We start from the raw sequence: 26,505 nt of genomic DNA on the forward strand, positions 1-26,505 counted from the left end.
GCCCTCATCTGTACTTACATGTGAATTTCTCCAAACTTTTCATCACAAGATTGCCAATGTGACCATATCGCAACCATTTAAATATGTTTCATGAATTTCTTACAAAGGAGAATGGTAAAAATGACGACAATAATAAAAAAGTTGAAGAATCATGTAACTATTTTAAAAACTGTAATAAGCCTTGTTTTTTCCCTCAAAGTCAAATATATGTTTTCTACATAGATTAGCCATATCAAAGAGATATTCTGAAGAATGCCTTAGTCGCGCATATAGATAATGCTTGATTGCTTAAAAGATATTTCTTAGCTGAATTAAAATGCCTCAAATACCTTTAGAGCTTTGAAAATATTTCATTCTTTTTTATTATTTTTAAGGTGAGGTACTGGAGATTGAACTCAGGTGCACTCAACCACAAGGCACATCACCAGCTCTATTTTTGTATTTTATTTAGAGACAGGATCTCACTGAGTTGCTTAGAGCCTTGCTTTTGCTGGGGCTGACTTTGAACACAGGATCCTCCTGTCTCAGCCTCCCAAGCTGCTGGGATTACAGTCCTGTATCACCACACCCAGCTCATTCTTTTAAGTATTTATTTATAAATTTACAACATTCTAGGTGCTGGAAGTGAAACTGAACCTTATTCTGAGAACGAGAATGTCCTGACAAATCTTCAGCTTGTTGGTCCTCCCTGGCCTCTAGTTTTGACTTGGTCAGCATCTTCTTTGCTACTAAAGTCATCTATGAAATCCATTGAGACATTCATTTTTTTTTTTTTTTTGGTGAAGTGTGTGGTATATTAGTAGTCCAGAACATACGTATATTTTCCTGCAGGAAACCCAGAAGTAGAAGTGTTTTCCAAATGGTCCTATACTTGAGTGACATTCTTCACCAGCCCAAACTTCTTTGGTTAATTGATTCTCTAAACAAGGCCTCAGCCAACCTTTAGAGCAGCTGTTTATGGAATAGCAGAGACTGGCAAGTGAGGGAATTACTGTGGCTTTACTAGGCATGCGTTGGCTTTCCACCACACTCTGAATTGCCATCTCTGAAAGGGTTGCTTTTGATGATCAAATGCATCTTGTTTTCTCTTGATAAAAAAAATGTACCCCTCTTTTTTAGACCATGATAATGCAAAGCAGTCACTAGAAAAACCGGCAAGAGTGAGTCAAGTTGCTAATAGGTTGGCCACTGTGACTCAGGATATTTTTCTGAGAAACCCGGTAATGCCTATTTCATTTTGGAATAGATTCCATTCCCCCAGTGGCACTCCAGAAGCCGTGCTGTCTGTTTCAATTATAAATCCCCAGCCTTTTCATCACAGACTCAGGGCTGTAACTGACTTCTGGCAATTTATGATCAACTCTAAAGCATTTAGCTTGTGAATTATACCATTTGTTGAACATGTAAAAATCTCTGACACTTGGGGCCAAAATTAAAATGTCATTTAGTAAATGAGTGTGCGAATAGCCAGAGACTCTCGTAAGAGAAATAACCAGTGTCTACTTAAAATGTTAGAATTTTAGAGTTGGAAGGAAACTCAGTGATCATTTTCTCTAACTCTTCATTTTTACAGACGAGGAAACTGAGGCCAAGGGAATTAAGCAGTTGGCTCAAGGTCGTACCTGGCCTAAGTAACATCCCTCACTGGCTTAGTTTGCCTTCTGTTGCTATAACAAATACTCAAGACTGGGTTATTTATAAGAAATAGAATTTTATCTGGCTCACAGTTTTGGAAGCTCAGAGTCCAAGAGCGTGGTCACGCCATATGGAATTATCTTCTGGGGAAGGTCTTTTCACTGCATCATAACATGGTGGAAGACATTAGATTGCAAGACGGAACAAGCTTCTCCAAGAATCCACTTGTATAACAAAACCACTCCTGTACTAACCCAGTAATCCATGAATGGATCCAGCTATTCAAGAAGGCAGAGCCCTCCAGTCACCTCCCCCGAATTCCACACCCAAACACGATTAACAAATGATTTGGGGAATTAAGTTTCCAACAATGAATTTGGGGGATGCGTTCCAACCAGAGCCATCACCTAATTCCCACCAAAGCCTATCTCATGACTCACAATTCTCTTCTCACTCTAAGTGGCTTTTGTGAAAGGGCAAATCTGGAAGCAGATCAAAGATCTGAGATGCTCATTTTCCTGTGTTTACAGTTCTTTTTTCACCAGGGTGGTAGAGGTAGGGCAGGGTAGCATGTGGGCGAGGATGACTGTGCAAGGTGGGCAGCACCTAAGACAGAATTTTTTAACTTTAATGTATTTTAGGCTTTTACACTGCAGGCTGAGTGAATGGAGAGGAAGTTAACTTTCGTGGAAATAATTACAAATAGATAAGGGAATTTTGAGACCTGCCTAACAGCAGAAGACCCAGGGTGTGGGGGACTGCTCTTCTTGGTCAGTGTGTTCAAAAACACACTGGGATGTTGTCGAGAGGTCCTGGTGTGCCATGATGTTTTAAATTTTCAGTTATTTTTGGTTATGGAACGACTATTAGAGAAAGCATGAATCTGAAAACATACTTAGAAGACCCTTTGGGGCAACACACAGATTTAACGTTTTTGGAATGACGTCATTTATCATTTATGTCTGAGATAGAGGTGTTGTCGACAAACTTGGTAAGGAGTGGGGAGAAGAACATTTTTATGATAACTTCTTTAGGTAGACAGAAGCAGAAGCAGTCAATCAAATGGTTTACAACTACAGAAATGTACAGTTGTGCGGCGGTTGTGTACAATGAATCAAAAAGCGTTCTGCTGTTATATAGACCTAATTAAAATACATAAATTAATTAAAACAAAACAAAAGGGGTCCAGTGCAGAATGAATGGCTCCAGGACGACTCCTGTATACTGTCATATCTCTTGAGGACCTGAGTTTCCCCACGGTTGGTCCTTCATTAGGACTATAGGGTGCTTATTTGAAAAAACTATTTTTTTACTCTAATCCTGAACATTCACATTGGATTGTATTATATTCATGTCTCAAGAAATCAGAGACATGTCTCAAGAACCTGCCACCTTGTAGATAGTTAAATGTCTTTCAAATGAACAAAAAGGGACCATGAATCTGGATTGAATTCAGAGGACACAAAGCCAGTGGAGGTTTCTAACATTGGGTGCAAGCATGTGCAGCATCAGATCATAATGCCCCGAGTTGTGGGTGTTGCTCATGCCTGTATTTCTTTACATTACATTAGGGGGAAAGAAAGAATAATTTATTTATCAAACTATCAAATAGTGATCCATGACTTTCTGTGGTGGCCCAAGGCTAATGTCTTGGTGTGTTGTAAACTATGAAATATGAAATAAAAGGAATTGTTAGGGGTTGCCATAATCTTAGTGTCTAATAATTAATCTATTAGGTTAATATATTTGGTATTTCTCAACAAGCTCTTATTGGGTCTTATTTGTAAAATATTTGTTTAGGCACAATAGGAGACCTGAGAAATTGTATATAAGAAAGTCCAAGTTACAATCTCTCGTAAATTTTATCTTGACCTGAAGATTTATTTGAAAAGAGATAAATCATTTGAATTCACAATACTTTCACAAGCTGTATGTAAAATCACAAATTGATTCCCCCTTTTCTATGTTGACAGTTCTTCCCAATTGACTGATTATACTGGTATGATTATTTGGAAATACTCTACGTCTAGTATGTGTGTATTGGTGCTTATGAAGGATTTAATACCCTATATAAATGTAGGAGATAATGTTCATAATTCACATCATGAAAATGTAAGTGAACTCAGCGTTTACACGTTGATTTGTTGTATCATCTGATCTTGCTGGAAGGAAGTTCTGATAAAGGTAGAGGGATTTCAAAGCAGAGAGGTATTAAGTTCAGTAACACCTCGTTAGGTGCAATGCTTTGTCTGGAAAAAGAAATTAATGATATCTCTACATCTTACAGCATTTGTCTTTGTAGTTCAAAACAGGTGCACACACACACACATGCACACAAACACACATAAAACCTGTTCCACATTAATATTCTCTGAAAGTATTTTTCCTGAACCACGATCTTTGACTTTCTTATAGTGGGAGCCACTTAAATCATTCAGAATTTGTTAGGGAGTCACATTGAAATGCTGCAAGTTGTATATGGTCCAACAGGTTGCCTCCAAAGGGTCCACATGAGGGGGAAAAGTGATCAGAGTCCCCTGGGCTGGACATGAGGAGGCAGGTAGGATGGGAGTGGTCATTAGGAGTGGTCTCTTTCCAAAAAACCAAACTTTTTTTTTTTTTTTTTGGTGGTGCTGGAGATTGAACCCAGGGCTTTGTAGTGTGCAAGGCAAGCAGTCTACCAACTGAGCTCTATCCCCAGCCCCAAACATTCTTAGATTCTGAGTAAATCTAAGGTTTTACACAGAACAGGAGCTAAACAAATGTGGTGCTGAGCTTTTCCCATTCTTAGAAAACTTCTAAAATAGCTAGGTAGGGATGCAAAAACAACTGGTAGGAGTGTGTGTGTGTGTATCTGGGAGTAATATCCTTTTTGTTTTGTTTTGGTTTTTGGTACTGGGGATTGAACTCAGGGGCACTCAACCACTGAGCCATATCCCCATCCCCCATTTTTTTCTTTGTATTTTATTTGGAGGCCGGGTCTCCCTGGGTTGCTTAGCACCTCACCATTGCTGAGGCTGGCTTTTGAACTCAAGATTCTCTTGTCTCAGCCTCTCAAGCTGCTGGGATTACAGGCGTGTGCCACCCATGCCTGACATCTTTCTTATTTTTAATAACTAGATTAAAAAAAAACTAAATAAGTATTACATGGTTCATCAAGAAGGTGAATCAGCACCAACACTTGGATCCTTCCCCTAGATGAAGCCAAAATTTCCAGAGCAGATATGGAGAGATTGATTCATGGATCTTGGAGCTGTCCTCACACACGGAAACGAAAATTGGGGGACCCTGTAGAGAAGCAGAAAGTGATTGAAATCTGGTGTAAATAAGCAAATGTAGGTTTGGGAGAGAGAGAACCGGGCCCCCAGTGGGTTTCAACTGAAATTGAGCTCTTGAGTTGGGCCCTTTCCTCTTCCTCAGGCTTCCCAGAGCAAGTCATTGCCTGCCATGCTCAACTGTGAGACAGAAGAGAGGCCACCAAGCCATGTGATGGGGAACATCCCAGACGGGGGTCTGCTGGGACAGGCTGCACTGGCCTTGGATGCTCAAGAACTTTTCCTCTTTGCCCTACCAGCCTGTCCACTCCACTCCACTCCACTGGTATAGCAGCTAGTCTCTTGAGAGTTAATACTAAATACACTATACCTTGAGAAGGACAAAATTTGAAATTGATAACAGCAACAACAACAACAAATAGAAATCTTTATATATCTATATATATCTAAACCATACACATGCCATTACATAACTCTTAATTCAAGGAGAAACTCATATGGAAAATTTTGAAGTATATAGATACAAATACAACATATAACGAGATTTGTGGGATATGGCCAAATTATTACCCAAAGTAATACTTCTTATGTTAAATATATTTATCCGAAAGAAAATAGAAAAGAATGAAAGCCAAGGAACTAAATATTCAATTTTGGCAGATTGAAAATGAGCATTTAAATAAATCCAAAGAAAACAAAACAGAAGGAAGCAATAAACAGTAAAATGAAAAATAGCAAAAGCAATAAAACAAAAAAATACATACAATTTTTTTTTTTTTAAAAAAAGCCTGGTTCTTTAAAAAGACTGATAAAATATGTTGTGAGAACCAATCAAGAAAAATGGAGGTAAGTTTCAAATTCAAAAAGTGGAAAATAAATTTGGAAGAAACAAACTTAAAAATTGAGAAATAGCATTTAGAACAATTATATGCCAGTGATTCAGGAAGCCTAGAGAACATATAGGAATTTGTTCTGATTTCTGTCCATATTTTACATTCTTTCTTTCTACTTTTTTTTTTCTAAACTTAGAGGGACAGTTGCATTGGTTGAATGAGCCAAATAATTCTATTTCTTTGATCTAAGACCATGACAATTTTCCAAGTCTGCTTTTGGGAGTGAAGTAGCTTAGCTTGAGGTTGAGTATCCCTAATCTCTGAGGGTTTACAATAGAGGACAGATGGCCTTAGCATGCTAAAACAGCTCCCAGGAAAATCTTGTATCCAGGGGATACTAACCAATGCTGGTAAATGAATGAGAAAATGAATCATGTAATTATGGAACAAAATACAAACAAAAGCCCCACTGTCCTTGAGTGCAGAGGTCTCGCCATCCGAAAGGCAAAGCTAAGTCAGAGTAACCCAGTCCCATATGGTCATTTCATGCATGCATGCAGGCTTGGGGGTGGGAGCCACGTGTTTTATTTATTCCCAACTTGAAAGGGAGAATGTGACTGGGCACTTTGAGGTAACAAGGGGTTTTCTGATTTTCTGTGAAAAGCTTCTCTCCTAGATTCATCTTCTCCCTGATCACACTGCTCACTGCACTGTTTTCAACTCCCCAGGTTTGATATTCAGTGCTGAATGACTTTCTGCTCTAGTAGGTAACTGGAAACCACTACAGTGGAATTCTGCCTCTATGTGGAGGTGACAGAATTTATAATTTTCTGAATGAGTACTTTATTTTTGCTTCATAGATCTGTGGGACACACATCTTAGGCCAGAGTAAATAATAACATTTCTGGAAAAGACTAGATTGTACACCTCTTCTCAACACAATGGGGAGCCATACACAGAGTTCCTAGGAGAGGAAGCTCTTTATTCTCTTCAAAAGCAGATGTAAGAACAGTCATCTTTTACTTAATAAGGTATTCGCCAGGATAACTGTTATCTTGCATTTGGATGATAAGCCCAGTAGAATAAACCTCTGGCACATTTATAAAGCAGACTACCAAATTAGAACAAGAATAGGACCATTTGTATCTGAATATTCAAAAGTAGTTAGAGATAATAAAGGAAGCCCTAAGGTAACTGAGCTTGTTAGCTGATGGGTTATGGTTATAAAACAGTGAGATATTCTCAAGGAGGAGATTCTTCAAATCTTTCCTTCTGACCTGGTTGTCCTCTGGGTTTAGCACTTCTAGGAAGCAGTTATGAATAGTGTTATCATTTGGCTTCATGCTTGGAGCCAGGACTGTTAGAGAAAAATAAAGTCAAATGGTAAATTAGTTCAGGGGTTGGGTACTCAGATATCTCTAACTCATAACCTATACTGATAAACCCTGATTTATATAGAAGGAGTGAAGTAGAGTCAATTTTTTTCATCACATTTTGAACTTAATCTTCCATACCATATAACTTAGGATTTGAATATTAAAGAATTGTTGATTTTTTTCTTCCAAAAGCAAGTACAAAACTACTCTGTTTTGTATTTTGCTGTAATGGATCATCTGGGAGACTCCACTTGCTTTCGATTAAGGATTTCACTGATAAATTGATGGAGATATACAGTACTTCTTTATTATATGAAGACCTTTCTTCTCACCCCCATTTAGAGATTGAATATTATTGTTTATAGTGCAGAAAAGTAATTAGGTAACTTAAAAAATAGAACTTGATATGAAACAAGTATCTAGAAATTAATGTGGATTAAAAGTAACTATCTGAAACATGAATAGCTTTCATAGACATAAAGTTTATCATAACTTCCATGTGTTATCTTTTATTTATTCACCCAGTCATTTATTTAACACTTATAAAGCACCTACTATATAGTTCACCCTGGGTTGCCCTTCAATCCAAACATCTGTGAGTTAGATGCTATCCACATTGGAAAAAGGGTGCATGTTAATGGAAACAAATTAAGAGTGTGAAAAGAGAACCTGCAGAATGGGAGAAAATCTTTGCCTCTTGAACCTCAGATAGGGCATTAATATCTAAGATGTACAAAGAAATCTAAAAAACTTAACAGCAAAACAAACAGACAAATGACCTAATTAATAAATGGGCAAAAGAACTAAACAAACACCTTTCAAAAGGTATACAAATGGTCAACATGTATATGAAAAAATGTTCAACATCTCAAGCATTTAGGGAAATGCAAATTAAGACTGCAATGAGATTTTATCTCACTCCAATCAGAATGGCAATTATTAAGCATATAAGTAACAATAAATTTTGTGGGGATGTGGGAAAAATGGTACACTCCTGCATTGCTGGTGGGACTTCAAATTAGTACAACCACTCTGAAAAGCAGTATGAAGATTTCTCAAAAACTAGGAATGGAACCACCATTTGACCCAGCTATCCCACATCTCAGTATATCCCCAAACTTTATTTATTTATTTATTTATTTATTTATTTTTATAGTCAACACTTTATTTCTAATCATTTCATTCATACAGCATTTTAACTCAAAGGAAATGTAAGAGTTTCATAAAATTCTTTTTCAGAAGCTTTTTTTGTGATTAATATGCAAAATTATCTGTATCAAGAATTATTTAGAAAAATTAAGTTGTTACTTCTTACTAGTCAAAAAGACTCAAATTTCTATTTTCCTCTTGGATAAAGACAATTAACATGTATGTGATGGACTGGATTTGTTTTTCTTTTTTTTAATGCTAGAAGATTTTTTTATTGAATGCTTAAATTATTTGAAGAACTATTATCTTGGTTACCTACTGCTTTGTAATAAACCATGCCAAAATTCAGGGGTTTGAAGTAATGATGACCCGTCTGCTCCCATTTCTGCAATTTGGGCTGGACTCAGCTGGGCGGGTCTTCTGTAGGTTGCGCCTGAAGTCACTCAGTCATCTGGAGGTGTGGCTATGGCCAGGTGGCTCATGACTGTCTCCTTTGCATTCATGGCGGCTAATGGAGCCCACGGCAGGTGCTCTGCTCTCCTCCCCACTCACGGGCAAGACATAAGGAGAATCCAGTTTCTTTTTCTTTCTTTCTTTCTTTCTTTCTTTCTTTCTTTCTTTCTTTCTTTCTTTCTTTCTTTCTTTCTTTTTCTAAAATTAGTTGCTCAAGACAATACAATGATCTTGACATATCATATATATTTGATTCAAATGGGGTATGAATTCCTATTTTTCCACGTGTACAGATTGCAAGATCACATTGGTTATACAGCCACGTTTATATATTGCCGACAGCCATAGTAATGTCTGTTGTATTCTAAATAAAGGGATGAGATTCCTTTTTATCTTTGCAGTCTCTAGCTGATTGCCTCTGATGCCTATTGCTGTTTGTCTTAATGATTACACAATAACAAGATTGTTTCATTCCTTTCCATGATTATAGAGAGGATTTGTGAGTTTCGAAAATTTCCACTTCTTTAATTGTGTTTTATCCCAAAACTTTAAAAGTAGCATACGATAGTGACACAGCCACATCAATGTTCATAGCAGCTCAAGTCACAATAGCTAAGCTATGGAACCAACCTAGGTCCTTTTCAACAGATGAATGGATAAAGAAAATGTGGTACATATACACAATGGAACATTCATTACTCAGCCACAAAGAAGAAAGACATCATGGCATTTGCCAGTAAATGGATGGAAATGGAGACTAAAATGCTAAGTGAAATAAGCCAGTCCCCAAGAGTCAAAGGTCCAATGTTTCTCTAATATGCAGAAACTAATCCAAACTAGGGCAGGAGGTTAAAAAAAAAATCTAGAAGAAAGATCAGTAAAATAGACAGAGGGGGAAATGGTGGGAAGGGAGGAGAGATGGGATAGGGAAAGACATTGGAATGAACCTGACCTAACTTTTCTTGTGTACATAAACTAATATATCAGATGGAAAGATTCACCGTAATAGTGAATCACACCATCACGCAGATCCGTAAGACACAAATTTCCAAAACTATAAGTACAGAAAGATAAATAGAGTTGAAGGATGGGAAAAGGGGAAGGGAGAAAGGGAGGGAAAGGAGAAGTACTAGTGACTGAATTAGAACAAATTATATTCTATGCTATTATTATGTCAAAATGAATCCTAATGTTATATATATATAACTAAAAACAAAAACTAATAAAAACAAACACTTAAAAAGAAAGAAGAAATAGTATATGTTTCCTCGTGAATCCCAGGCATCATTTTGTGATGCAGAACATATGACTGATATTTCCGTTTTACTCATTCTTTCTTAGGGCTTCAGCATTATGGTGCCCATGAGGCCCACAGCTTCAAGTAATGCTATGATTTGCCTGAGTTATGTGATTTCCCAGTACCTAGTATGCACAAGTTAATAGATGTTGTATTGGCTTTCTCAGAATATGAAGATAGGCCCCAAACTACTTTGGGTAGCAAGCAACTCTGAAGACCATGTACAGCAGTAATTATGTGAGAAAATAAGAAAGAAAACTGAAAAAGATCATGTTGAAACAATTAAGAATATTTTTCTGTGCTATACTAAAACTTAATTTTATACCAGTTGCACATTTTTTTAGAGAGAGAGGGAATTTTAATATTTATTTTTTAGTTTCCAGCAGACACAACATCTTTGTTTGTATGTGGTGCTGAGGATCGAACCCTGGCCGCACGCATGTCAGGTGACTGCGCTACCGCTTGAGCCACATCCCCAGCCCTACAGTTGCACATTTTTATAGAGTAGCTTCTATGGGAACAATTTTAACATAAATTCTAGTTGTGGCAAGTATCCATTTGATTAGTTACTTAAGTTTCTACTATTGCAATAATCGACTGACTGGTAATTGCTGGCCTATTTCACTGTCTCTTCCTCCTAGTTCAGCTCCTTGAGAGGGCTGTGTCTTTCTATTTCAGTCTTCTCAGCATTAAGCATATCATTTGGCACCTAGTAAACATCCACTAGATATTTTCAAAAGCCATGACTTTAAATCATAGATCCATCAATATAAATTTCTGCTATGGTTTAGATGGGATATCCCCCAAAAGCTCACCTGTGAGACAATGCAAGAAGATTTGGAGTAGAAATGATTAGGTCATAGCCTAATCAGTGAATTAATCCCTGGTGGGTTTAACTGAAGTGGTGGGGTGTGGCTGGAGGAGATGGGGTGTGGCTTTGGGGTATATATTTGTATCTGGTAAGTGGAGTCTCTCTGCTTCTTGATCTCCAAGATGTCAGTTGCTTCCCTCTGCCACACACTCTGCCTTTGAAATAAACTTTCCTCTTCTACAATTGTTCTGGTCAGATCTTTTAGTCACAGCAGTGAAAAAGCTGACTAAAACAATTTCCAAAGATTACTTTTCTGCCTGTGGGCAGTGCTATTCAGAAATAATTGTCTCATAGCCTGCCTTTTCTATACATAGGGAGGGGGAAAAAATCTTCACCTAATTGAACTTCAGTGTAGAAGATAGGTTGGCTGTTATTTTATTGGATTTAGAGAAATCCTACTTTGACCAGTGTTTTAATCCAATTCTATTACTGTAACAGAATTCTTGAGATAATCAATTTAAAAAGAGGAAAGGTTTGTTTTGGCTCATTGTACATCATGGCAGGAAAACCTGGCGGAGGTGTCTGCTTACCTCATTAGCAGCTGGGAAACAAAGAGAGAGGAAGGGACTGAGGTTCCAATATTCCCTTCCAGGGCACACCCTCTCAATAACCTAATCCTCCCACTAGGTCCTACCTCTTAAGGGTTCCAAGACCTTTCAATAGCACCACATGCTGGGATCCAAGCCTTCAACACACAGGAATTTGAGCAACATTTAAAATCCAAACTATAGCAACTAACAAATTGGTTTTTGTGTAGATCATTTTAGATAAGGAATATTCATCTCAAAGTATAAATGCATCATCTGACCTGCTGGTTGGTGCTTGCCACCTCCCTTTGGGAACATCCCTCAAATGACCATATCTGTACAGTCCATCGCATTTCATCCTGAAAAAATGTGCTACTAGGAAGAACTTTCCTTGTTTTGATGGAGTAGAATAAGTACTGAGTTATCAGATAGAGAAAGAGTTCTTTAAAATGTAATCCCCATTATCCTCCAAACCACCTTCAAATGAAACCTTCCAGTGGCATAGATTCATAAGCTTTTCCCAATTTGAGAAAACAAAACTAAAGTTGCATTTCCATTTTCATAAGAGTGACACAAGAGAAGATCTAAAATGATGCCATGGTTTGTATTTGTTCTTTCCTCTTTGGTTAGACCAGGGTAATTGCAAGAGCCAAAAAGGATGGTACCATGTTTCTACAAAAATGTCGCACTTGTGACATTCGCCACACACTTCATTACTGCCTTGGTTAAGATGGAAACTTGAAATATAAAGGGTGGGTCAGTTGTGAATATTGTCAAAATTGTGTTGGTGACAGACTTTGTTAAATGAAAAAAGGAAAAAAAAAAGCTTCAGAGCATTTCCAATGTGTTGATGGAACAGATATAAAACTAAAAGAGATTGACATCCTTGTAGCTGTATCTTATGTATTCAAAAGGCCCTTTTCAGTCATGAAGAAAAAAAAAATAGCAGAGTTCATTATGTATTTATGAAAAACAAAATTACCTATTCATAAAAAATCAAAAGCAATATGTTTTGCTTATATCAACGGGTAAAATTAATACAACTTTTCCTAATAATCATTCATCTGCTCTGACATGATTTTGAATATCAGAACAAAATGTCAAGAAGAGTTATAAATTGGAATGAGAGATAAAAATTCTTCAGGTAAATTGTTTTCTATATAGAGCTATAGGAATCAATTATTTATTATTCATGAAAATGTTAGCACTTCTAATTTATACAGGGGCTTTCATCTTTACTCATTGATTAATCTACAGGGCATTTGCCTACTGTAGACATCAAGGTACATTATTATTATTGCCAGTACTGACTATTAATAATTAGACATTAGAGTTATGCTCCCAGTGACATATTTAATCTGTTTTTGATTAAACTACATAGTCAATTCTTGGATAATATTTCCTTGAGTCATATGAACAAGGAGCAACAACCTTAGTCTTCTTTCTCTTATTTACTTTAAAATTAATATTTGACTTATAAAAATGATTGGGACAGGCTTCCTTTTGGCCAGGCTTCCAGATAGCAGAGTTTCCTCTCCAAGATGGAAAGAGATTGGGAAGACAACTTCCTATCAATGGACAGCACTCAGTCGGATTATTCAATTTCTGAACTTGCTGTGGCTACCAAAGCTGCTAATTAGTACCAACTATGACAGCTTGTGGCATGGTCGGACTCTTGTTCAACACAAATAATCATTAACTGCTAATGATTTAAATCACTGCGAATAAGGCAGAGACTGGTTTCATGGCCTAAATGTTTCAAGGGCTGCTTAGGAGCCCTGTGGTCTGCTGCAACCAATGAAGCTGAGTGCCTGGATTGAGATTGGGACTTTCTTTCTTAGTCATGGCAATAGTTTTTGAACAAAGTCTATGATATTGAGGTCTTGAATTAATTTGTATGAAAAAGGAATATTTTGCCTGATATGGGGCAGTGTGTATGTAAAATCATTGTCATAAAAAAACCATATTGGAAGTGCTTTGTACAGATTTTGTTTGTATCCTTGTAAACTTTGGAGACGTTGCCTTTATTTTTCTTCCCATTGTCATTAGGATACTTACTTCTTTGCTGTATGATCTCTAAATGATGGCTCACTTAAGATTGGCTTGGATGAAAGCAGAATAAATAAATGAAAATGAAAAAAATGACTTTCTAAAAACATTGAAAATTTAAAAAAATGGTGAGTTGGTAGTATAGTACTTTATATGTGCATATTCAATGTTTTATTCATGAGTTATTGAAAAAATATATATATAGAGAGAGAGACCTCTAAAGAATGACCTTAAAAACACACACCAGAATTAAGTAGAGTGGGTGGATATTTGGCTTAACAAGATGGGAGTTTCTAATGTAGTAAAATAATATAAGATACAAAAATATACTATATGTATAAATATATAATAGATGAAATATTAGAGCTCTCCAAATGCCTTTGCTAAATAGCATGCTTGGCTGATAAATGGATGGAGGGATGGAATACATCTTTGGCAGATGGAGACATTTGCTTGTAACCTCATAGTGAGAAGGAATGTTGTCTCTTTACAGTGCAGGAACATAACTAGCTAACAACTTTTTTTTTTTTTTAAAGAAGAGTTGGGGATGGAAAAAGAAATTATTAAGGCTTAAAATCAACTATTCAAAACTTGAATTGCTTGCACAGACATTGCTTTGAGGTTTATGTGATCTCCATGAATTTTCTCATTCATTCATTTCCCCACTCACTCATTTCCTTAATACTATGGGCACCAACTATGTAGGCCATCCTGGGTTGTCTTTTAACCCTCCAAGCAATCTGTGAACTTGGCACTATTCACACTGGAGGGAGCATGTTTTCTATGTAAATTATAGCATTATTAGATTCTTTGACTCTTAAAGAAACTGGTAGAGCTTATGAATTAGTATGTGTTCATTGTTCCTTGACATAGATTGGGAGAAAGGTCCTGGGTTCAATTTTTTTTTTTTTAAATCTGGTATTCACCTGTTGGATAATGCCTCCTAAAGCACTTCCTGCCCAGAACCCCTCATGGATCAGCAATTATTCCCACTCTAACAATGGTGAAACAGGTACACCACACCTATTGGTAGCCAATGAATGTTAAGTAGAAAAACTAAACTTTGCACGATCTTCAGAAGTAGAATTTTACTTTCAGACAGGCAAATTGCTTCTTTCCTTTATTAAGATTCCCTTATAAACATGAATTCACTGATAAAAATTATTATGAGGCTGGCTCAACAATTATTAGTCTCAATTGAAAGATAACCTGGAAAAAATAAAAATGGAAAGACTTAGTTGGAAATTTGCCTAGCTCCATTTGAAATGACAGCTTAGGGAGAGTTAGAGATGGGAAAATTCTTAGGTTTTTTAGAATTAAATTCAAGGACTATGATATTCTTGGATGATGGTAAGGTTTAGAATTTTTATGGTAACATTAAGTGTATGTTCTCAGTTTTAAATGTTTTATTCTAATTGGCTCAACTAAGTTTTAACTTTTTATCAACTGAGTAAACTCTGCTTATGACAAGAAGATGCTTAATATAGTAGTAAAAACTTATATTTATTGGGTGTCTGCCATGTCCCAAGATTTCGGCTAGGTACTTTCACATATATTATCTCTTTTTCACAAAAACACAGTCCAGATTGATGGAGAAATTAAAAGCCAAATGTAAATGTGTCTCAGTTCTCATGAAGCATGGATCTTGTTCTTGGCAAAAATGTAGCTGTTTTTCTTTGGTCTTTCCAGCCTCCTTTTTCTGTATTCTCCCCTAAATTGCTGCCCTGCAAGTACCTGCTTTAAAGAAAGTACATGATATTGGCCATTTGCATCTTATGAATATTTAAGCAATATCTCAGACAAAAATCCAAGAAATTTTAATGTTAATATATAAATAAAAGCAAGAGCTTATTTTAGGATAAATCCCCTACTGCTTCCCCCTAATGCACATCTAGAACTTTCCGGGATATTGAGACCAGTAAACACAGGTGTTTCCAGAAACAGCATTACTACTGGACCTAGGAAATGAAACACAATTCTCTCAATTATTAGTAAATTTATAAAATCATGATCCCAGAAAGTTTCTACAGAGGTACTTTTTAAACTTATAAGTCCAGGATCAAACATATAAAAGTATATGTGTAAGTCAGTGTAAATCCAAAGAGAAAAAAACAGTATCTGTTCTGCTTTCACAGCCATTATGGAATCCTAGATGTGTGTTTGTACATGTATCCACATCTGCCTGCCTGTGTCTGTTTGTGTGTGTATATCTGATTTGCCAGAGAAAAACACAAAATGCAGAAGACCATGACAGTTGTCACTGAATGATAATTCCCTGACAAACAGAATCAGAAATTTCATTAAGCTATAGCATTTGTGTGGATAAATGTGCCTTAGATTGATTCATACAAGAAAAAAAAATGAAGAAAAAGAAAAGTATGGAAAAAAAGAAGAAAATCATTCTTAAATTTTTTTTGTCTCAAACGAGGGAAATGTGATAAGAGTCATAAAAAGTCTAAGGTGTAGCTGTCACTAGTCTAATGGATTTTATAAAATCCATTTGATGAATCTTGCTGCAGGTAGAGGTACAGACTCTGCTTCTATCTGTGATTGAGGGTGACATTTAAAGAGAAGCATAAACCTTCTGACTTCTTAGATTCTTCTTTAAGGATCAGCTCTCTAAGCCAGGCCGATTAAAGGAAATTGGCAGAAGTTCCATAGTGAAAACAAAAGTGGGTTTTCATGCTACAGGGGCTGTAGGTGAAGTCACGGACTGTTGGCTTCTCAGGACAGGACATACTATGCAATATGTGCTAGGTTCAGTACAGAGAGAGCTTGAAGAATCCACTAGGGTTACAGGTGACTGTTATTAGATCCATTTCCTACTTGGGCTCTCTAAAGTTCATCACAGGCCTCCTTGCTAAAGTGACCTGAGTCTTCTGCTTCGAACACATAGTGTGCCTTGCAAAGCTTTTCCTGGATGGTGACAGTACAACCTGTTCATTGTTGTCTTTTTCTCTAAGGCTAGGCATTTTTCCACTTTGACTCTTATTTGGCTCTTGAGAAATTCAATCCTGCCCTAGCCCTGGTGCATATCACCCTACTGCTTTAGTGTTTCAGTATTATTTAATATTTACGGATACAATATCATAACCATGGCGTGCCCACTGCCAATGTCCTTAACCTCATTTTGACAGTCTGCACCCATAGGGCTACAGATGCTCTGTGAAAACACAAAAACAATCAAACAAACAAAAAACAAAACAAAAGGTGCAGCTTTGTGGGAGCACATCAGTGAGATATTGTAGCGTGTAGCTAATTAGCAATATTTTCTCTGCCTCATTTTGGATGGCTGCAGTCTTGCTCTCAGTTTTTCTGACATATTTATTTTATTTTATTTTTATCTTTTGTTTCTCTGAACAACACACTGTCAACCTTCACTCCATGCAACTACACCTGGAAAGGAGATATCAATCATTTTCAAGTAATTAAGTATGACCATCTCACTGCTGATTTACTGTCTGGTACAATCTCAGAATTTCCCGGAGTGTGATTCTAGAATCTAGCCTGTGAGAGGTGTGATCACAGATATTTAAAGTTTTGGGGTAAACCTAATGAGATCTCATGATAATTTTGGTGATACCCTATTAAAACTCCCTGTGGTATAATTAAACTTCACCATCCTACTTTTAATTGAGGGAAGGAAAAATCTGAACTGTAACATCAACAGCTGCAACCACTTTATGAAATGTTAAGACAGTTAGCAAAGCCAAAACAGATACAGATGACTATTATGTAAATTATAAATTTACACGCACACACCCGGAGACATGCACACATCTGCAGCGGAGAAGACTTTATGAAGCTATAGCTAAGTGAAATTTACATTTATCTTGTCATTGTGTCTCCTATATTAATGACCCCTTACCCACCTGCCTTCCCCTTCCATTTCCCCTGTGACTCTGGTCCATGGAAACCGGTCCGCCCTTAGGATTCTCATCTCTGATTGGTTGATTCCTCCAGTTACTATTTCTTTTTATGTCAGAAGCCCTGCTCTGTACCTCCCATAACTCCTGGAAATTCATCCCCTTGCATTCAAAGTCACAAGGCTGTAAAACCTGCTGCAAAGAGTGTTGGGGCGGAAGAAGTCCCACCTACCTGAAGCACAAGTCACTAGGCAAGGGACCAGCTTCTGAGAGCCTCGCTCTCCATTCCTTTCAAATCCCCCTCAGACATCCTGCTCCTGAGAGCCCCTATCTAGCGGCTGCGGAGCCCCCTTGTATCCTGGCTGGTATTCCTGCCAATGAAACCTCCTCTCTGGGGTCTCGTCTACTTCCCAGGGGTGAGGAAGGCATCTTTCTTCCTCCTTCTCTCTTCCTTTGATCTTTCTGCCTCTCCCAACCCCATTCTGGCACTTTCTGAATGCATAGCATGAGCTCTATGCTTGCATTATTTATTCAGACTCATGATATTACTTAACCGGCATGAGAATCCTACAAAGTTGGTGGGATCATCCCCATCTATGGATAATCTAAGATCCCACCAGGCTAAAATGTACAAGGTATTGCAAATTAAGTGTTCAAGGGAAGGAAAATGTGCTCGCCTCAGGAATTTAAAAATGCTGATTCCTGACATTGAGCATGTTTTCTTGTACCTGTGGCCATTTATATTTCTACTTTGGAGAAGTGTCTACCAAGGTCTATTGCCCATTTTTAAAATAGGGTTCTTTTTATTATTGAGATTTTGAAATCCCTTATATATTCTTGATATCAATCCCTTGTCAGGCGTATAGTGGTCTATATTTTATCCTCTAGGATGTCTCTGCATTCTGTTGGTGGCTTCACTTGCTGGGCAGAAGCTTTTTACTTTGGCATAATCCCATTTGTCTATTTGTGCTTTTGTTTCCTTTGTCTTTGGGGTCTTGTCCAAAAAATCTTTGCCTATTCCAACATCTAGAAGCATTTAACCTGTGTTTTCTCCGAGTAGTTTCATAGTTTCCATTCTTAACGTAGTAGAATGGAGTAGTTTTTTCATTTTTGATTTCTCCAGTGGGAGATAGAGGCTAGTTTTCATTCTTCTGCAGGTTCATTTTTTTGAAAAAACTGTCTTACATTCAGTGCATGTTTTGAGAATCTTTGTCAAAAATCAGTGGCTGTAGATGCATGAATTTACTTCTAGGCTCTCTATTCTGTAACATTGGCTCATGTGTCTATATTCATGCTAATGTCATGCAGCTTTGATTACGTCTTTATTTTATACTTTGAACTCAGGTAAGATGATACTTCCTGCTTCGTTCCTTTTGCTCAAGATGGCTTTGGCTATGTGCTTTATTCTATTTATATTTGTGGTTTCACATAAATTTTATAATTGCTTTTTATAGTTCTTTGAAGAAGATCATTGATATTTTGACATGTATTATACTGAATCTGTAGATTCCTTTATGTAGTATGGATATTGCAACAATTTGATTCTTCCAATGCATGAACATAGAAAGTAGAATGTCTTTCCATTTTTTGCTTGTTTTTTTTTTTTGTGTGTGTGTGTGTGTTTCAAAGAAATTGATTTTCATTCTAAAGATCTTTCACCTCTTTGGTTAAGTGTATTCCTAGGCTAGCTTGTTAATTAATATTAGTTAATTAATTAATTTTGTAGTTATTGTATGTAGTATTGCATTTTTTACTTATATTTCAGATAGTTCACTATTGGCGTTTAACAATGCTACTGATTTTTGTGTTTTTAAATTCATACCCTGTATCCTTGCCAAACTCATTTATTAGTTTCCATAGTTTTTTTTTTTTTTATGTGCATGTGTGTGGCGTCTTTGAGGTTTTCTATGAATAAGATGATGTCATCTACAAACAATGTCAATTTGTCTTATTTTTTTTTCAAGTTTGGATGCCCTTTATTTCTTTCTTTTTCCTGAGTTCTCTTCAGCTTTCCCTCTTCAGTGTAATGTTTTCTGTTGACTTATTATAAATGGTCTTTATGACATTGAGGTATGTTCCTTCTGCACCTAATTTTTTCAGTATTTTTGTCATGGAGGAATATTGAATTTCATGAAATGCTTTTTCTCTGTCTATTCAGATGATCATATGATTTTTGTCTCATTCTATTGATGTGATATATCCTTGAATCCCTGGGATAAATCCCACTTGATCATGTTGAATGACCCTTTTAATACTTACATCACTATCCATCAGAGAAATGCATATCAAATCTACAAGGAGATCTTCCCTTACTCCAGTAAGAATAACTATGATCAAAATTACCAAAGATAATAAGTACTTGTAAGGATGGGGAGGAAAGATAACCCTTGCACACTATTGGTGGGAATGTAAATTACTACAACCATTATGGAAAACAGGATGGAGTTTCCTCAAAAAATTAAAAATAGAACTACCATATGTTCTAGCAATCCCACTACTGGGAATGTATCCAAAGGAAATGAAATAAGTATGTCAAAGAGACATCTGCACTCCAATGTTCAGTGCAGCACTATTCACAATAGCCAAGAAATGGAAACCACCTAAGTGTCCATCGACAGATGCATGGATAAAGAAAATGTAATATACATACATGGTACAATACTATTCAACCATAAAAATTTATGAAATTCTGTCATTTGCAATGGCATGGATTGTGTTGGTAAGCTTTTTTTTATCACTGGGACAAAATACCTAAGAAAAACAACTTAGAATAGGAAAGATTTATTTTGGTTCATAGTTTCAGATGTTTAAGCCCATAATTGGTGGGTTCCATTGTTATGGACCTGTAGTGAGTGAAAGCATCATGGTGGAGAGAATGTTGTGGCGCAGAGCTGCTCATCTCATGGTGGTCAGGAAGCAGAGAGAAAGAATATAAAGGGTCAGGGATAGTATGTGGTCCCCAACGGCATGCCCCCTTCCCCCAAAAAAACCATTCCTTTCAGCGAGATCCCACCTCCCATTGTTGCTACCACCTCCCAATAGTCAATTTAGATTAGGAATCCATCAACTGGATTAATTAATCCACTGATGAGATTAGAGATCTCATGATCCAGTTGCTTTCCCAAATCCCTACCCACCTCTGAACATTGCTGCACTAGGGTCCAAGACTTCAACATGAGTATTTAGGGGTAATACTTCATACCCAAACTATAACATGAATAGAACTGGGGGGTCATGATGTTAAATAAGCCAAACACCAAAAGACAAGTTTATTAATATGTGGATTCCAAAAAGTTGATCTCACAAAAGTTGAAAATGTGATTATCAGAGGTCAGAGAGCACATGGGTGAGGAAGGAATGAGGAAGGGCTGATCAATGGATACTAAGTTACAGTTAGAAAGGAGCAAGTTCTGGTGGGCTGTTGAATAACAGGTTGCAGGAGATGACAATGATGTGTTATACGGTTTTAAAAGCTAGAAGAAAGAATTTTGAAAGTTTTCACCTAAAATAAATGATAAATGTTGGAGGAGATAGGTATGTTTAACTGATCTAAATATTTTATAATTGTATACCTATATCAAAACATCTTGTCACCTATGAGTATGTACAACTTTTATGTTGCTTTGTACCAATAAAAATAAATTTAATAGTAAGATGCTGATTTTAATAAGTATAAATGCACATTTTTAAAATAGCATGAAGTTACCTTTATATCTTTTGTGTGTGGGGGGGAAGTAAAGTTTATTTTCAGGTGATAGTATTGTCCAAATGGAAAGTTCAAGAGCATCAATAATCTATGAGAATGTAGAGTTTAACAAGGTTGATGTTTTGTATGATAGGTATGATAGTTTAACAAGAAACAATAATATTCCTCTATAATAGCCATGATGACCTTAAAAATAAGATATAATTTATAATAATAACAAAAATGATAATACATGTAGGAATTCACAAAAATACATATGACCTTTATAGATTGAGAAATAATTATATTAAAAGGAAGTCTGGTACCTTTACACACTTTTGATGACAAATCATTCAAAATAGTAAATGTGACCAGCCATCAGGATCAGAAGGTGGAATTTGTGGCAGTAATGTCAAAGGAAACACGTCGGCTAGGCAAATGCTCTACCACAGCCCTAGACATGTTTTAATATGGATCATCAATGGAAATTTCAGATAATATTGTTTTGCAGATGGGAAGCATCTTATTGGACCAAGTTACTATGACTTTCAACTGATAGAATATTAAATTACAATGTTTGATGGGTATTTTAATCAAGAACTGGCTGGTGTTTCTTTCAAACTAGCCAAGGGTATATTTCATCACTTCTTATTTCTATGACCACAAAAAATTAAAGTCATGGTCCAGAGATTCAGTAAGGAAGATTTGTTATAGTCATCCCAGTCCTTCTTTCCTTCCTTCCTCTTCCCCACTTCCCTCTTTCCTTCTTTTATTTTCTTAGTCGACTAGCACTTCAGGTTTTATGCACAGGAAATACCTGCTCCATAACAGTGAGGATTGTGAAGTTTTGCCTGGAGTCTGTCTCTGGGGCTACCAATGTATTGTGCAAAATGATCAAGACTTCTTGATATTATTTTTAGCTGAAAGTTTTACTGAGGTAAATACAGATTCACATGCAGTTTTAAGAAACAGTATAAAGATGTCCCTTGTACCCTTTACCTGGTTCTGAATAGCATTTTGTAAAACTATAGTATACTATCACAATCAGGATACTGACATCGATACTGTCTACTAATCTTGTTCAGATTCCCTCAGTTTCACTCGTATTTGTGTGTGTACATTCTGTTATATACAATGTGGTCTCTCATATAAGCTTGTGTATTCTTCACTGCAGGCAAGATATTGACCAGTACCAATACACACAGATCCCTGTGTTGCCCTGTCATAACCACTGTCACCTCCCTCCTTCCTGCTCATGCCTCATGCCTAACTCCTGGAAATCACTCATCTATCGTTCATGTCTAAAATTTTGTCATTTCAAAATGCTATATGAAAGGACTCCTACCATAATTGACCTTTCAGAACTATGTTTCCTCCACACTCAATCTAATTCCCTTATGATTCGTCTATGTTCTTGCATGTATCAAAAATTCCTCTTTATTTTTGAATAGCATTCCATAGTACATATGGATGAGTTTTAAGCATTCACTTGCAGAAGGACACCTGAGCTGATTCAAGATTTTGCTATTACAAATAAAACTGCCATAAACACTGTGTACCTGTTCAAACAGGTGTGAACAAGTTTTCATTTCTCTTGAATAAAAATGGGGCAATTGTGGAGTTGCAGGGTAGAAGTGTGTTTAGTTTTTAAAGAAATTGCCAGACTGTCTTCTAGAAGATTTCTACCATTTTACATTTCTAGCAGCTGGGTATGAGTGATAGACTTTCTCTTGTTTCTCTATATTGTTATCTGCATTTGTTTTTTTCAATTGCTTTTTTTTTTTTTTTTTTTTTTTTAGTTCGGGTGATTAAACCCAGGGATTCTTAACCACTGAGCCACATCCCCAGCCCTTTTTAACATTTTGTTTAGAGACTGGGTCTTGCTAAGTTGCTTAGGGCTCTGTTAAATCGCTAAGGCTGGCTTTGAGCTCAGGATCCTCCTGTCTCAGCCTCCTGGGCTGCTGGGACTACAGGCGTGCTCCATTGTGCCAGGCTTTGACAGTTGCTTTTGATTTCAGTCATTCTGATGGCTGTGTAGTGAGATCTCAGTGCAGTATTAATTTGTCTTTCTTTAGTGTGCTTATTTGCCATCTGTATTCTTTACAGTGAAATGTCTGTTCATGTCTTTTGCCCATTGTTTAATTGAATTGTTATATATATTTACTGTTGAGTTTCAAGAATTCTTTACATAGTCTAGATAGGAATCTTTTGTCAGATAAATTGTTCGCAAATATTTTCTTCCAGTCTGTAAATGCTCATCTCAACCTCTTCGCATGGGTATTCACTGAGCAAAAGTTTTAAATTTCTGGACATTGTTGTAAGAGTGCCATCCACAAGTGAGGCCCCAGGGAAACCATCAGTGTTTCATCATCCATTTGATTACCGTAATGTGCCCCATAAAGATGTACAGATACTGTGGTTTATTTGAACACACAAACATTTCAAGGGTATAGGATAGATTTAAATGAGCATTTTGATATTTAGGTATTACTTAAATGAGCAGATTGAGAATTAAGTCCTAAACAGTAAAATTCACACAAAAAAATCTAAAGCAAGGTTGACATCATCACTTTTTGTAACCAGTGCCATCCATTTAGCACATAATGGATGAAAATGGGTGATTTTAGAATGTCCATGGCTGCCATTCTTTTATTGCTGAGCAGTGTTCTATTGTATGAAAATACCATAATTTGCTTATCTGTTCTCCTGTTGATATGCTTTGAGTTGTTTCTAGTTTTTACCAGTTACAAATAAAGTTAGCATAACATTTAAAGAATAAAAAATACCCGCATCAAGATGAGAGTTAAGCTGCAAAATCTAAATACTTCTCCTGTATAATTAGCATTCAAATGAGAATACAGGAACAGCTAATGGCAAAAAAAGATATTTCAGGGTATGTTGTCATAAATGGTCCTCTGCGAGTTCATTTATTCATTCAACTAATGATTATTGAGTGACATCTATATGCTGGGCCCTATGCCTGTGGTTTATTTTTATAATTTCAAAAAAAAAGTTTTAAAATTTTTATTAGATTTTTTTTAGTTACGCATGACAATAGAATGTATTTTGACATATTATATATACATGGAGTGTAACTTCGTTTTTTCAGTTGCACATACATGATATGGAGTTACCCTCATTGTGTATTCATGTATGAACATAGGAAACTTATGTCCAATTCATTCTACTATCTTTCCCATTTCCATCCCACTTTCTTCTCTTCATTCCCCTTTGTCTGATCCAAAAAACTTCTATTCTCCCCATCCCCCATTGTGTGTGAGTATCCACATATCAGAGAAAACATTTGGCCTTTTTTTTTCGGAATTAGCTTAGTTCACTTAGCATGATAATCTCCAGTTCCATCCACTGGAGATGGAATCAAATGCCTTAATGCCATTTTTATTTATGGCTGAGTAATATTTCTTTGTGTATCTATACCACATTTTCTTTATTCATTCATCTGTTGAAGGGCACCTAGGTTGGTTCCATAGCTTAGCTATCATGACTTGAGCTGCTATAAACATTGATGTGGCTAAGTCACTATAGTATGCTAATTTTAAATCTTTTGGGTGTATGCCAAGGAGTGGGATAACTGGGTCAAATGGTGGTTCTATTCCAAGTTTTCTAAGGACTCTCCATACTGCTTTCCAGAGTGGTTGCACCAATTTGCAGTCCCACCAGCAATGTATGAGTGTACCTTTTCCCTCACATCCTCGCCAACATTTGTTACTTGTATTCTTGATAATTGCCATTCTGATTGAAGTGAGATGAAATCTGAGAGTAGTTTGGATTTGCATTTCTCTAATTGCTAGAGATATTGAACATATCTCTATCATATATTGTTGACCATTTGTGCCTCTTCTCTGAAATGCCTGCTCAGTTCCTTTGCCTATTTATTGGTTGGGTTATTTGATTTTTTTTTTTGGTGTTAAGTTTTTTGAGTTTTTTATATATCCTGTAGATTAATGCTCTATCTGAAGTTTGGGTGGCAACATTTTCTCCCATTCTATAGGCTCTCTCTTCATGTTCTTGATTGTTTACTTTTATGCAGGTGATTTAAATCACATGAATGCATAACTAAAACTGAGGTGAGAACTCTGAAGTATTGGAATATGGTACAATAAGACATTTAACAAAGGAACTAAAATTCCTCCTAGGGAGTTCTGCTTGAATTGAGAGCTGAAGGGTGAGTATGGCTTAACCAGGAAAGCGGGGGAGAATGGGGAGAGGCAGTGAGGGAGGGAGGTGGGGAGATGAATTGCAGGGATGGGCCCAAGGACACAGGCCCTCTTGAGGAGGGAGCATGGGGGCTGAAGCGTGGATAGGAGGGCAGATGAAGGACAGGGGAGAGTGATGCAGGACATCTGGACTTTGGGCCTCAAAGTCCTTGATGAGTTTTTCAAGGGAGAAACTGATCAAACTTGTGTTCAGGACCTGGTGAGAGACAGGAGTTTATTTTCATTTTGCTGCATGTGGATTTCCAGTTCTCCCAGCACCATTTGTTGAAGAGGCTGTCTTTTCTCTAATGTATGTCTTTGGCAACTTTGTCTAGTTTGAGATCACTGTATTTATGTGGGTTTGTCTCTGTGCCTACTATTGTGAACCAGTCTATTTTGGTGCCAATACCACACCATTTTTGTTATTATAAATTTGTCATATAGCTTAAGGTCAGGTCTTGTGACACCTCTTGCTTCACTCTTCTTGCAAAGAATTGCTCTGGCTCTTCTGAGTCTCTTATTTTTCCAAATGAATTTCATGATTGCTTTTTCTATTTCTGTAAGGAATGACAATGGAATTTTAATTGTCATCGGATTAATCTGTATAGAGCTTTGGGTAGTATGGCCATTTTGACAATATTAATTCTGCCTATTCAAGACCATGGTAGATCTTTCCATCTTCTAAACTCTTCTTCAGTTTCTTTCTTTAGTGTTCTGTAGTTTTCATTGTAGAGAGCTTTTACCTCTTTTGTTGATTCCCAAGTTTTTTTTTTTTTTTTTTTGAGGCTATTGTGAATGGGGTAGTTTTCCTAATTTCTCTTTCAAGGATTCAACACTGATGTATACAAATGCATTTGATTTGTGGGTATTTATTTTATATCCTGCTACTTTGCTGAATTCATTAATTAATTCTAGAAGTTTTCTGGTAGAGGTTTTTAGTACTCTAAGTATAGAATCATGTTGTCAGCAAATAAAGATATTTTGAGTTCCTCTTTTCTTATTCATGTTCCTTTAATTTCTTTTGTCTGTCTAATTATCTGGCTAGAGTTTCAATGACTATGTTGAATAGAAGTGGAGAAAGAAGGCATCCCTGTCTTGTTTCAGTTTTTAGAGGGAATGCTTCCAATTTTTTGCCATTTAGAATGATGTAGACCAGAGACCCTGTGCCTAATAGAGGGAAAAGTAGGCCCAAATTTTCACATATGATTAGGCTCCAACTTCCTTAGCAAGACTCTTAAAGCTTAAGAAATAAAATCAAGAATTAATAAATGG

This window comes from Urocitellus parryii, chromosome 10 (assembly GCF_045843805.1).
Source record: "Urocitellus parryii isolate mUroPar1 chromosome 10, mUroPar1.hap1, whole genome shotgun sequence".
Lineage (NCBI taxonomy): Eukaryota > Metazoa > Chordata > Mammalia > Rodentia > Sciuridae > Urocitellus > Urocitellus parryii.